Here is a 12,064-nt window from a genome sequence, read left to right as displayed (position 1 = left end):
CTTCATTGTGGTATGTGGGCTTCTCTCTAGTTGTGGCATGCAGGATTTCTCTCTAGTTGTGGCACGCAGGTTTTCTCTCTCTAGTTGTGGTGCATGGACTCCAGAGCATGTGGGCTCTGTAGTTTGCAGTACGTGGGCTCTCTAGTTGAGGCACGTGGGCTCAGTAGTTGTGGCACACGGGCTTAGTTGCCCCATGGCATGTGGGATCTTAGTTCCCCAACCAGGGATTGAACCCGCATCCCCTGCATTGGAGGGCAGATTCTTTACCACTGGACCACTAGGGAAGTCCCTTATTTCTTATCTTTTTGACAATAGCCATTCTAACAGGTATGAGGTTATATGTCATTGTGGTTTTGATTTGCATTTCCCTGATGATTAGTGATGTTGAGCATCTTTTCATGTCCCTGTTGGCCTATTGTATGTCTTTGGGAAAATGTTTGCCTATTTTTTTTTTATTTATTTTTTTTTTTTTGCCGTACGCGGGCCTCTCACTGCTGTGGCCTCTCCCGTTGCGGAGCACAGGCTCCGGACACACAGGCTCCGCGGCCATGGCTCGCGGGCCCAGCCGCTCCGCGGCATGTGGGATCTTCCGGGATCGGGGCACGAACCCATGTCCCCTGCATCGGCAGGCGGACTCTCAACCACTGCGCCACCAGGGAAGCCCTGCCTATTTTTTAATTAGATTGTTTCTTTGCTATTGAGTTATGTGAGCTCTTTATATATTGTGAATATTAAATCCTTATCATATCAATCATATATCTATGATTTGCAAATATTTTCTCCCATTCAGTAGGTTACCTTTTAATTTTTTGTTGGTTTCCCTTGCTGTGCAAAAGCTTTTTAGTTTGATATAGTCCCACTGGTTTATTTTTGCTTTTGTTGCTTTTGCTTGTGGTGACATAGAAGGTTTTTAACCACAAATTCAACTTCATTATTAGATATACAGCTATTCAGGTTATTTCTTATTGAGTGAATTTTGGTAGTTTGTGTCTTTCAAATAATTTGTCCATTCAAATAAGTTAGTAAATTAACAGGCATAGAGCTGTGTGTCCTTTATTATCCCTTCAAGATCTGTGGGGTGTGATGCCCCATTTTTAATTCCTAATATTGGCAATTTGTGTCTTGTCTCTTTTTTTTCCCCACAACCAGTCTGTCTAGAGATTTAACAATTTTATTGATCTTTACTAAGGACCAGTTTTTGGTTCACTGATTTCCTGGATTGTTTTGTTTTGAATTTTGTTAAATTATGCTGTAATCTTTAATATCCCTTTCATTTTATTTGCCTTGAGCTTAATTTGCTTCTCTTTTCCCTCTAGTTTCTTAAAGTGGAAGTTAGTAAAGATGAGCACTCTTTTTCTTAATTATATATAGCATTTAGTGCTATGAATTTCCCTCTAAGTACTGATTTAGCTGAATCCAACAGACTGTGATATGCTGTATTTTCATTCAAAGTATTTTAAAATTTCCAGTGAGATTTCCTCTTTGACCCTTGGGCTATTTCAAAGTGTTCTGTTTAATTTCCAAGTATTTGAAGATTAGCCAGTTATCATTCTGTTCTTGATTTACACTTTTATTCTGCTGTGGTCTGATAACATACTTTAAATGACTTCTACTGCTTTGAAATTATTGAAGTTTGTTTTATGGCCCAGAATATGATCTATCTTGGTGAATGTCCATGTGCACTTGAGGAAGGCATGTATTCTGCTGTTGCTGGCTGGAGTACTCTATAAATATCATTAACATTTGAACACTGAAAAACTGACATTGAACACTTGAATGTTGATTCATAAAGGTTTCTCAGGCCTTCTATAACCTTACTGACTTTCTGCGTCCTTTTTCATTGATTAGTGAGAAGACCCCCAACTATAATTATGCATTTGTCAATTTCTCCTTTCAGTTCTATTAGTTGTTGCCTCATATACTTTGAAGCTCTGTTGTTAGCTGCATAAACATTTAGGAATTGTTATGTCTTCTTAGAGAACTGACACTTCATCCCTGATATTATTCCTTGTTATGAAGTCTACTTCTCTAATATTAAAATTGCTACTCCATCTTTCTTTTGGTATTTCTGTGATATATATTTCTCCATTATTTACTTTTAATGTATCTATCTTTATATTTTACATGGGTTTTTTGTAAACAGCCTTTAGAGGATCTTTTATCCAATGTGAGAAACTCCATCTTCTAACTGGTGTGTTTAGATAATAACATTTAAAATAACTACTGATATAGTTGGATTAAGATCTACCATCTTCTAAGCTATTTTCTACTTGCTCCATTTGTTCTGTTTCTTCACACACACACACACCCCTTTTCTGCCTTGGCTTGGCTTAATCAAGCACTATTTATTATTCCATTTTATCTCTTCTATTGAATTATTATTTATACTTTAAAAAAATGTTAGTGGTTTCCCTAGGTTTTACAATATATATTTCTTATTAATCTGCATCTACCTTCAGAAAAGGCAGGCTTTATTGCAAGGCAAGCAAGGAAAGGTTTTTAAAGACAGGGTGAGTAAGAGGGGTGGGGGTGTATGATCAGCTTGTGCACCTTCTTCTGATTCATTGGTGGTGAGGTAATCAGGAGTCAATATCATCAATCTGGTTCCAACCCAGCTGGGGTCAACTCGCTCATGGTCAAGCAGCAATTAACTTTTTCCACCTGATGGGGGTTTCATTATCTGCAAAACAACTCAAGGATGGCTCAGAATATTAACTACAGACCTTAAGGAGGAACTAAAGATCTTTGACTTTGTTTAATGGCTAAGCTATTATTGTTTCAAATTGCTTGACTGTTTCCCTTTGTTTTTGCATTTTCTCACTTCTCTGATTAAATGTGCTCTTTGGAACACCCCCCCAACACATCGGCATCTACCTTCAAATAATATGACACTGCTTCACTTGTAGTATAAAGACCACAACAACATATTCCAAATTCCTCCCATCCTTTGTTCTATATTCATCATATATTTCACTTTTACCTATGCCATAAACATACAATATTTACTTTAGATGATCACGTATCTTTTAGAGCAATTACGTATAAGAAAGGAAATGAATTTTATTTGTATTTCATTGATTCCAGTTCCAATGCTCTTCATTTCTTTGTGCAAATCCAAGTTTGACTGATATCATATTCCTTCTGCATCTCCTGTAGAGAAGGTCTATTGGCAGTTTTTTAAATTTATTTATTTATTTACTTACTTACTTACTTATTTATTTATGGCCGTGTTGGGTCTCATTGCTGCACACGGGCTTTCTCTAGTTGCAGCAAGCAGGGGCTACTCTTCATTGTGGTGCTTGGACTTCTCATTGCAGTGGCTTCCCTTGTTGCAGAGCACAGGCTCTAGCCATGCAGGCTTCAGTAGTTGTGGCACGTGAGCTCAGTAGTTGTGGCTCGCGGGCTCTAGAGTGCAGGCTCAGTAGTTGTGGTGCACGGGTTTAGTTGCTCCGCAGCATGTGGGATTTCCCAGACCAGGGCTCAAACCTGTGTCCCCTGCATTGACAGGTGGATTCTTAACTACTGTATCACCAGGGAAGCCTGCAATGAGTTTTTGATTGTCTGAAAAGTATTTTATTTATTTATTTTTTAGTTTTGGCCACATTGGATCTTCATTGCTGCGTGTGGGCTTTCTCTCGTTGCAGTACACAGGCTTCTCATTGTGGTGGCTTCTCTTATTGAGGAGCACAGCCTCTAGGTGCATGGGCTTCAGTAGTTGTGGCTCATGGGCTCAGTAGTTGTGGCTAGTGGGCTTCAGTAGTTGTGGCTCGCAGGCTCTAGAGTGCAGGCTCAGTAGTTGTGGCACATGGGCTTAGTTACCCTGCATGGGCTTAGTTGCTCCGTGGCATGTGGGATCTTCCTGGACCAGGGACTGAACCTATGTCCCCTGCATTGGCAGGTGGATTCTTAACCACTGCGCCACCAGGGGAGTCCCTGAAAAAGTATTTATTTTTCATTTTTGAAGCATATTTTTGAGTGGTATAGAATCCTGTATTGATAGCTTTTCTCTTTCAGTACTTTAAAAATTTGTCTCCATTGTCTTCTTGCTTGCATGACATCTAATGAGAAGTCTACTGTATGTGATTCTTATCCTTGTCCCTCAGTACATAAAGTTTATATTTTCTTGAAGTTGCCTTCAAGATTTTCTTCCTTATCTTTCTTTTTCAGCAGTTTAAATTTGATAATGCCCAGGGACATTCTTGGTGGTCCAGTGGTTAAGACTTTGTGCTCCCAATGCAGGGGGCCCAGGTTCGATCCCTGGTCAGGGAACTAGATCCCACCTACCACAACTAACAGCCTGCATGCCACAACTAAAAGGTCCTGCATGCCGCAACTAAAGATTCTGCATGCTGCAATGAAGATCCCGCACGTGGCAATGAAGATCCTGCACACCACAACTAAGACTGGAGCAGCCAAATAAATAAATAAGTATATTTTTAAAAAATATGATATGTGGGCTTCCCTGGTGGCGCAGTGGTTGAGAGTCCGCCTGCCGATGCAGGGGACACAGGTTCGTATCCCGGTCTGGGAAGGTCCCACATGCCGCGGAGCAGCTGGGCCCATGAGCCATGGCCGCTAAGCCTGCGCATCTGGAGCCTGTGCTCCACAATGGGAGAGGCCACAACAGTGAGAGGCCCCCATACCACAAAAAAAAAAAAAATGATATGCCCAAAAGTGTTTTTTGTTTTTGTTTTATTTGTATTTATCCTGCTTGGTGGTCTCTGAGTTTACTGGTTTGGTGTCATTAACTTTGAAAAAGTCTCAGCCATTATTTCTTCAAATATTTCTTCTTCATTCTCTCTCTTAACTGAGATTCCAATTAAGCATATATGAAACTTTTTATACTGTCCCATACCTCTTGGATGCTGTATTCTGGCTTTTTTCACCCACTCTTTTTCTCACTGTGTTTCAGTATAGGTAATTTCTATTACTCTAAATTGAATTTCATAGATTCTTTCTCCAGCTGTGTCCAATCTACTAATGAGTCTATCATAAACATTATTCACCTCTGCTGTGATTCTGATTTCTAGCATTTCTATTCAACTTTTTCTTATAGTTTCCAGCTCTATGCTGAAATTACCCATGTGATCCATTATATATTAGTCATAGTTATTCTAAATTCCTATTGGGTTGTTCCAATATCTACGTCATATCTGAGTCTGATTCTGATGATTGCTTTGGCTCTTTGAAGTGTTATTTCTTGCCTTTTCACATACCTTATAATTTTTTTGGAAAGCTGGACACCTTGGGTAGTACAGCAAATATAAAGTTAAGTATTTATTATGCTTACAGATTAGCATGCCTTTCCTTCTGCTAGGTTTTTAACACAGGGGATTGAGTCAGCAGATGGGTGAGGTTTAGGTTTTTCATTGCTGTGTTTACCTTCATTGTACCATAGGCTTCAAATTCCTCTAAAGATACCTGTGTTTAAGGTATGGGTTGGTTTGCCAGGCATGTTTACTCAATATACGTTTCTCCCTTGGCAATGAGTATTCCATCTGTGCTGTTCCCCACAGAGAATCTCATTATTTTTATTTGATGTTTATTATCCTCATGGGGGGTTGGGCAGTAGGGGTTGGTAGAGGAAAGCAGTGTCTTATATTCTCACTAAGCCTAAGTCTTAGGCAGGCCCCATGTCTCTGGGTCTTGGTTATGTATGTGGCTTTCATGAATGCTCTTGCCTCTCCTCCAGCTGTGTGCTAGGTCTAGCACATATTCCTTCCCCACTCCCAGAGGTAGTGCTTTTTTTTTCAGTTCACTTTCTTAAACTGCTATAAGTTTCCACCTGTGCCCTAAGGTAACAGTTTTTGTTGCTTTTTATTATACAAACTAAAGTTTTTATTCTGCATCAAAGATGGTCTGTGCTGTTGTTCCCTTTCCCAAAGCAGCACCATAAGGAAAGATATCACAGGGTTCTCCTCCATCTTCACAGTGAGCATCTGGTGGGATTCCTGGAGGAAAAGCCTAAGAGAGATTGAAAACTCCCAAATTTGCAACTTCCTCAGTGGCTTTATACTCTTGCTGGCCCACATTCAACCTTTGACAAGTTGTTAAAAAAATTTAACTGTATCTTCTTACTGGCTTATATGGTGTCCAGCAGTATCCACCCCATGTGAGTGAAGGCTCAAGTCCTGTTTCTCCCAGAAGGCATCTGTTTTTCCTCAGATTTCAGGTTACTTGGTTGCCCTGTGACCTCAGTTCTTTGATGAGTTCAAAAAAAGTTGTTAATCTGCAGTTCGTCCAGTTTTTTCCTTGTTTTAAGTGTGGAGGCAGAGCTCTTTCCATCTATGTCCCTGAGCAGAAACCCAAAGTCCCTCCATTACAATAAACTTTTAAGAATTGCTCCACTTGGAAGGCACACAGCAAAAGTCCCTCAGCTTATTCTGGTATGGGGCCCCAAAATACCTCCCACATGAAGTTAGGATTAAGCTGGTATCTTAATGTTAAGTAAATTCGCTATGTTGGAGTTGCTGCGGCGAAGTGTTACAGGCAAAGCAGTAGCAATTGGCAAGGCGTCAGGGAAAAAAGAATAAATTTGGAGGAATTCAAAGTGGACTGACTGGAGAAATACTTTAAAAACAAATTCTCATGTTAGATGTTCTATTCATACCAAATGTTATTTTTCTTGTCCCTTTGTAAAGAACTTACTTGAGGTATATCCATTTGTTCAGTTTCTGAACTACTATGCATACTTCCCTCCTGAAATGAGCTTGGATACAGTTAAAAAACATTAACAACTTGGGCATCTGTATCATCATCATCGTCATTATCATCATCTCTGCCTGCTTGAATCCAAATTTTGCCAAAAACTCTAAAATCATTGACAGCCCCACCCCTGGCTGCATTTCCCAAAGCAATTCTCTAGATAGTTTGAGCTAACTTACATACTGGGGAAATGGCTCCATCGTGGATGAGTATTTTCTTTCCACCACCACCCCAAATTTTCCCTAGTCTTCTCTTTCCCTAGTCTTCCCATGTGTCCCTGGATTCCAAGTCCTAACATCCACTTGGCAACATATGTTTAAATCACATGGGAAGGGGGCACAAGTTATGGTTATGTGCCTTTTAAAAGAAACACAGTGCACTCACTCCCTTAAAAGCTACTGCATATCATTTCCCCCTACATAGAAACCATTCCCTGATTGCTGATCAGCTGCATCTTTCACTTGACCAATGCCTTCTTGTCCTTAAGTCAAATTAAGAACTACTTTATCCAGGGAATTCCCTGGCAGTCCAGTGGTTAGGACTTGGCACCCACACTGCTGTGGGCCCAGGTTCGATCCCTGGTTGGGGAACTAAGATCCTGCAAGCCACGCAGCATGGTAAAAAACAAAAAACAAACAAACAAACAAAAAAACTACTTTATCCCTTGATCAGGATATCCCTCTATTGGATATATCTTACTCCTACATCCCATGAGCTTGCCCAACATTGGCATTTATCATTCTGCCATAGCATTTGTTGATTTGTCTCTCTCTCTAGGACTGTGAATCACTTATAGCAGGGACTACTTATATGGCTTCTTCATGGCCTAGCACAATAATTTACATTTCAAAGGGCACAGTAAAAGTTTGTGCAGTGCATTTAAAATAACTATGACTAATATGTTCAGGGCTCTAATGAACAAATTAGGAAAATAGATAATATAAGGGGAGAAATAGACACTATAAGAAAGAATCAAAAAGAATGCTAGCAATCAAAAATATACCAACAGAGGTGACCTAAATGGGAAGGAAATCCAAAAAAGAGGGATTATATGTATACATATAGCTGATTCACTCTGCTGTACAGCAGAAACTAACACAACATTGTAAAGCAACTATACTCCAATAAAAATTAATTTAAAAAATACACTAACAGAAATGAAGGCATTCAGGAAGAGGTAAAATTGTCATTGTATGTAGATGACATTATACTCTATATAGAAAACCCTAAAGACTCCACACAAAAAACTATTAGAACTTATAAATGAATTCAGCAAGGTAGCAGGATACAAGAGTAATATACAGAAATGTGTTGCATTTCTCTACACTAACAAAGAAATATCAGAAAGGGAAAGTAAAAAAACAAAATCCCATTTAAAATCACATCCAAAAAACAAACCACCTAGTAATGAACCTAACCAAGGAGGTAAAAGATTTATATGTTGCGAACTATAAAACATTGATAAAGGAAACTGAAAACGATTCAAGGAAATGGAAAGATATCCCATGTTCTTGGACTGGAAGAATTAACATAGTTTAAATGGCCATAGTACCCAAAGCAATCTACAGATTTAATGTGATCCCTATCAAATTACCCATGACATTTTTCACAGAAATAGAACAAATAATCCTAAAATTTACATGGAACCAAAAAAACCCAGAATTGTCAAATCAATCCTGAGGAAAAAGAACAAAGTAGGAGGCATAACCCTCCCAGACTTCAGACAATATTACAAAGCTACAGTAATCAAAACAGCATGGTACTGGCACAAAAACAGACATATAAATCAATGGAACAGAATAGAGAGCCCAGAAATAAAACCACACACCTACAGTCAATTAATCTTTGACAAAGGAGGCAAGAGTATACAATGAAGACAAGACAGTCTCTTCAGCAAGTGGTGCGGGGAAAGGTGGACAGCCACATGTAAATCAATGAAGCTAGAACACTCCCTCACACCATGTACAAAAATAAACTCAAAATGGCTTAAAGACTTAAATATGACATGACACCATAAAACTCCTAGAATAGAACATAGGCAAAACATTCTCTGACATAAATCACAGCAATGTTTTCTTAGGTCAGTCTCCCAAGGCAATGGAAATAAAAGCAATAGGGCTTCCCTGGTGGCGCAGTGGTTGAGAGTCCGCCTGCCGGTGCAGGGGCTGCATGTTCGTGCCCCGGTCTGGGAGGATCCCACGTGCCGTGGAGCGGCTGGGCCCGTGAGCCATGGCCGCTGGGCCTGCGTGTCCGGAGCCTGTGCTCTGTGGCGGGAGAGGCCACGACAGTGAGAGGCCCACGTACCACAAAAAAAAAAAAAAAAAGAAAGAAATAAAAGCAATAAATCACAGCAATGTTTTCTTAGGTCAGCCTCCCAAGGCAATAGAAATAAAAGCTAAAATAAACAAGTGGGACTTAATCAAACTTATAAGCTTTTGCATAGCAAAGGAAACTATCAACAAAATAAAAAGCCCACAGACTGGGAGAAAATATTTGCAAACAAAGCAACTGACAAGGGGTTAATCTCCAAAATATACAAACATCTCTTGCAGCTCTTTGTCAAAAAAACAAACAACCTAATCAAAGAATGGGCAGAAGATCTAAATAGACATTTCTCCAGAGAAGACATACAGATGGCCAAAAAGCACATGAAAAGATGCTCAACATCACTAATTATTAGAGAAATGCAAATCAAAACTATAATGAGGTATCACCTCACACCAGTCAGAATGGCCATCATCAAAAAATCTACAAACAATAAATGCTGGAGAGGGTGTGGAGAAAAGGGAACACTCTTGCACTGTTGGTGGGAATGTAAATTGATACAGCCACTATGGAGAACAGTACGGAGGTTCCTTAAAAGACTAAAAATAGAACTACCATACGACCCAGCAATCTCACTATTGGGCATATACCCTGAGAAAACCATAATTCAAAAACAGACATGTACCACAATGTTCACTGCAGCACTATTCACAATCTCCAGGACATGGAAGCAACCTAAGTGTCCATCAACAGATGAATGGATAAAGAAGATGTGGCACATATATACAATGGAATATTATTCAGCCATAAAAAGAAAGGAAATTGAGTTATTTGTAGTGAGGTGGATGGGCCTAGAGTCTATCATACAGAGTGAAGTAAGTCAGAAAGACAAAAGCAAATACTGTATGCTAACACATATATATGGAATCTAAAAAAAAATGGTTCTGAAGAACCTAGGGGCAGGACAGGAATAAAGATGCAGATGTAGAGAATGGACTTGAGGATGTGGGAAGGGGGAAGGGCAAACTGGGATGAAGTGAGAGAGTGGCATGGACATATATACACTACCAAATGTAAAATAGCTAGCTAATGGGAAGCAGCCGCATAGCACAGGGAGTCAGCTTGGTGCTTTGTGACCACCTAGAGGGGTTGGATAGGGAGGGTGGGAGGGAGATGCAAGAGGGAGGAGATATGGGGATATATGTATATGTATAGCTGATTCACTTTGTTATAAAGCAGAAACTAACACACCATTGTAAAGCAATTATACTCCAATAAAGGTGTTAAAAAAAAGAACTCAGGGCTTCCCTGGTGGTGCAGTGGTTGAGAGTCCGCCTGCCGATGCAGGGGACACGGGTTCATGCCCCGGTCCAGGAGGATCCCACATGCCGCAGAGCGGCTAGGCCCGTGAGCCATGGCCACTGGGCCTACGCGTCCGGAGCCTGTGCTCCGCAGCGAGAGAGGCCACAGCAGTGAGAGGCCCGCGTACTGCAAAAAAAAAAAAAAAAAAAAAAAAAAACAGAAAAAGAAGAACTCAACCATGTAAAAAAAAAAAACTAAAAGTAGAGTTACCATATTATCCAGTAATCCCACTTATGGGCATATATCCAGAAAAGACAAAACTCTAATTCAAAAAGATACATGCACCCCATTGTTCATAGTGGCACACTATTTACAATACCCAAGACATGGAAGCAAACTAAATGTCCATCGGCAGATGAATGGGTAAAGAAGATGTGGTGTACATATATATAATATATATATACACAATGGAATATTATTCAGTCATAAAAAAGAATGAAATAATGCCATTTGCAAAAACATGGATGCACCTAAAGACTATCACACTAAGTGAAGTCAGACAAAGACAAATATTATATGTCACTAACATGTGGAATCTAAAAATTATACAAATCAATCTATATACAAAACAGAAAATAGACTCACAGACATAGAAAACAAACTTACGGTTACTAAAGGGGAGAGGAAGCAAGGGAGGAATAAATTGAGAGTATGCACATAAAATAAACAACAAGGATTTACTGCATAGCACAGGGGACTATATTCAATATCTTGTAACAAACTATAACGTAAAGTATCAAAAAAAGAATATATGTATAACCAAAACACTCTGCTGTACACTTGAAACTAACATAATATGGTAAATCAACTATACCTCAACAACAATAAATAAATAAAAGTCCAAAATTTTCCAAAAAATATTTATATGGGAAAAAAGAAGAGGAAGCAAGACTGTCTGAAGAAATATCTGATTTTAGGGCTGGAGCGGGAAAACTACAAGATGAGCCTAGAACATCTTGTGCCAGAAATTAAGGAAGTGCTCAAAAACTGATAGGACCGTGTTAAAAAGATGAAGAAACTGGCTCAAAGAGGTTCCCATTGGCCAAATTAGGGGCAATTTGAGCATGAAAACAGATATTTACAGTAATAAATTATAACCTACTGAATAAAATAGAATACATGAGCTCAACGTGATATAAATCAGTAGGGAGAAAGGAAAGCTCTTCCTTTGCACTATAATGCCAACCAATAAATGTAAAAGGAATAATATAAACATAAAACCACTTAACAACTGGAGAGTGGTTCAGACTGAAGTTGTCAGTGGAGGCTAAGAATGGGTAAAGTTTCGATGAAGAACAGGATTTTAGCACCATACTGGAACATTTTCCAACAGTTACAAAGAAAAAAAGAACTTTACAGTGAAGATATCAACATGACTAGATGATCAAGGTTAACATCACCAGTGATGGGACAGAATGACATAATGAGAAAATCAAAGTTTGTAAGGAATACATGCCTGAGTCTAGGCATGAAGAAACATCCAGTGGAATCAAGTTGAGTGCCAGACTACAGAATATAAGGCCTGTATTCTTTTAAACTCTCGAGGACATGATAGACAGAATGACTGAGGAACTGTTCCAGGTTGGAGGAAGCCAAAGAGACATGACAACCAAATGCAATGTATGAAGGAATCCTGTACCTGAAAACTAAAAAAGACATTTTGAGGGGACTTCCCTGGTGGCACAGTGGTTAAGACCCCACGTTCCCAATGAGGGGACCCAGGTTCAATCCC

At 39.4% G+C, this 12,064-nt stretch overlaps 1 protein-coding gene and 1 non-coding gene across 2 annotated transcripts in view; one reads left to right on the top strand and one right to left on the bottom strand.

Annotated features, from left to right (window-relative positions):
• LOC132480558 (zinc finger protein 569) overlaps positions 1-12,064 on the bottom strand; it is a 61,290-nt gene that overhangs the window by 41,117 nt on the left and 8,109 nt on the right. The window lies entirely within an intron of this gene.
• Positions 7,223-7,295, top strand: TRNAV-CAC (transfer RNA valine (anticodon CAC)). Its single transcript has one exon. It is a non-coding gene; the product is annotated as a tRNA-Val (tRNA).

Source organism: Mesoplodon densirostris, chromosome 19, assembly GCF_025265405.1.
Source record: "Mesoplodon densirostris isolate mMesDen1 chromosome 19, mMesDen1 primary haplotype, whole genome shotgun sequence".
Lineage (NCBI taxonomy): Eukaryota > Metazoa > Chordata > Mammalia > Artiodactyla > Ziphiidae > Mesoplodon > Mesoplodon densirostris.
The sequence above is the reverse complement of the archived record's forward strand: the minus strand, read 5'-3'. Positions and strand labels throughout refer to the sequence as shown.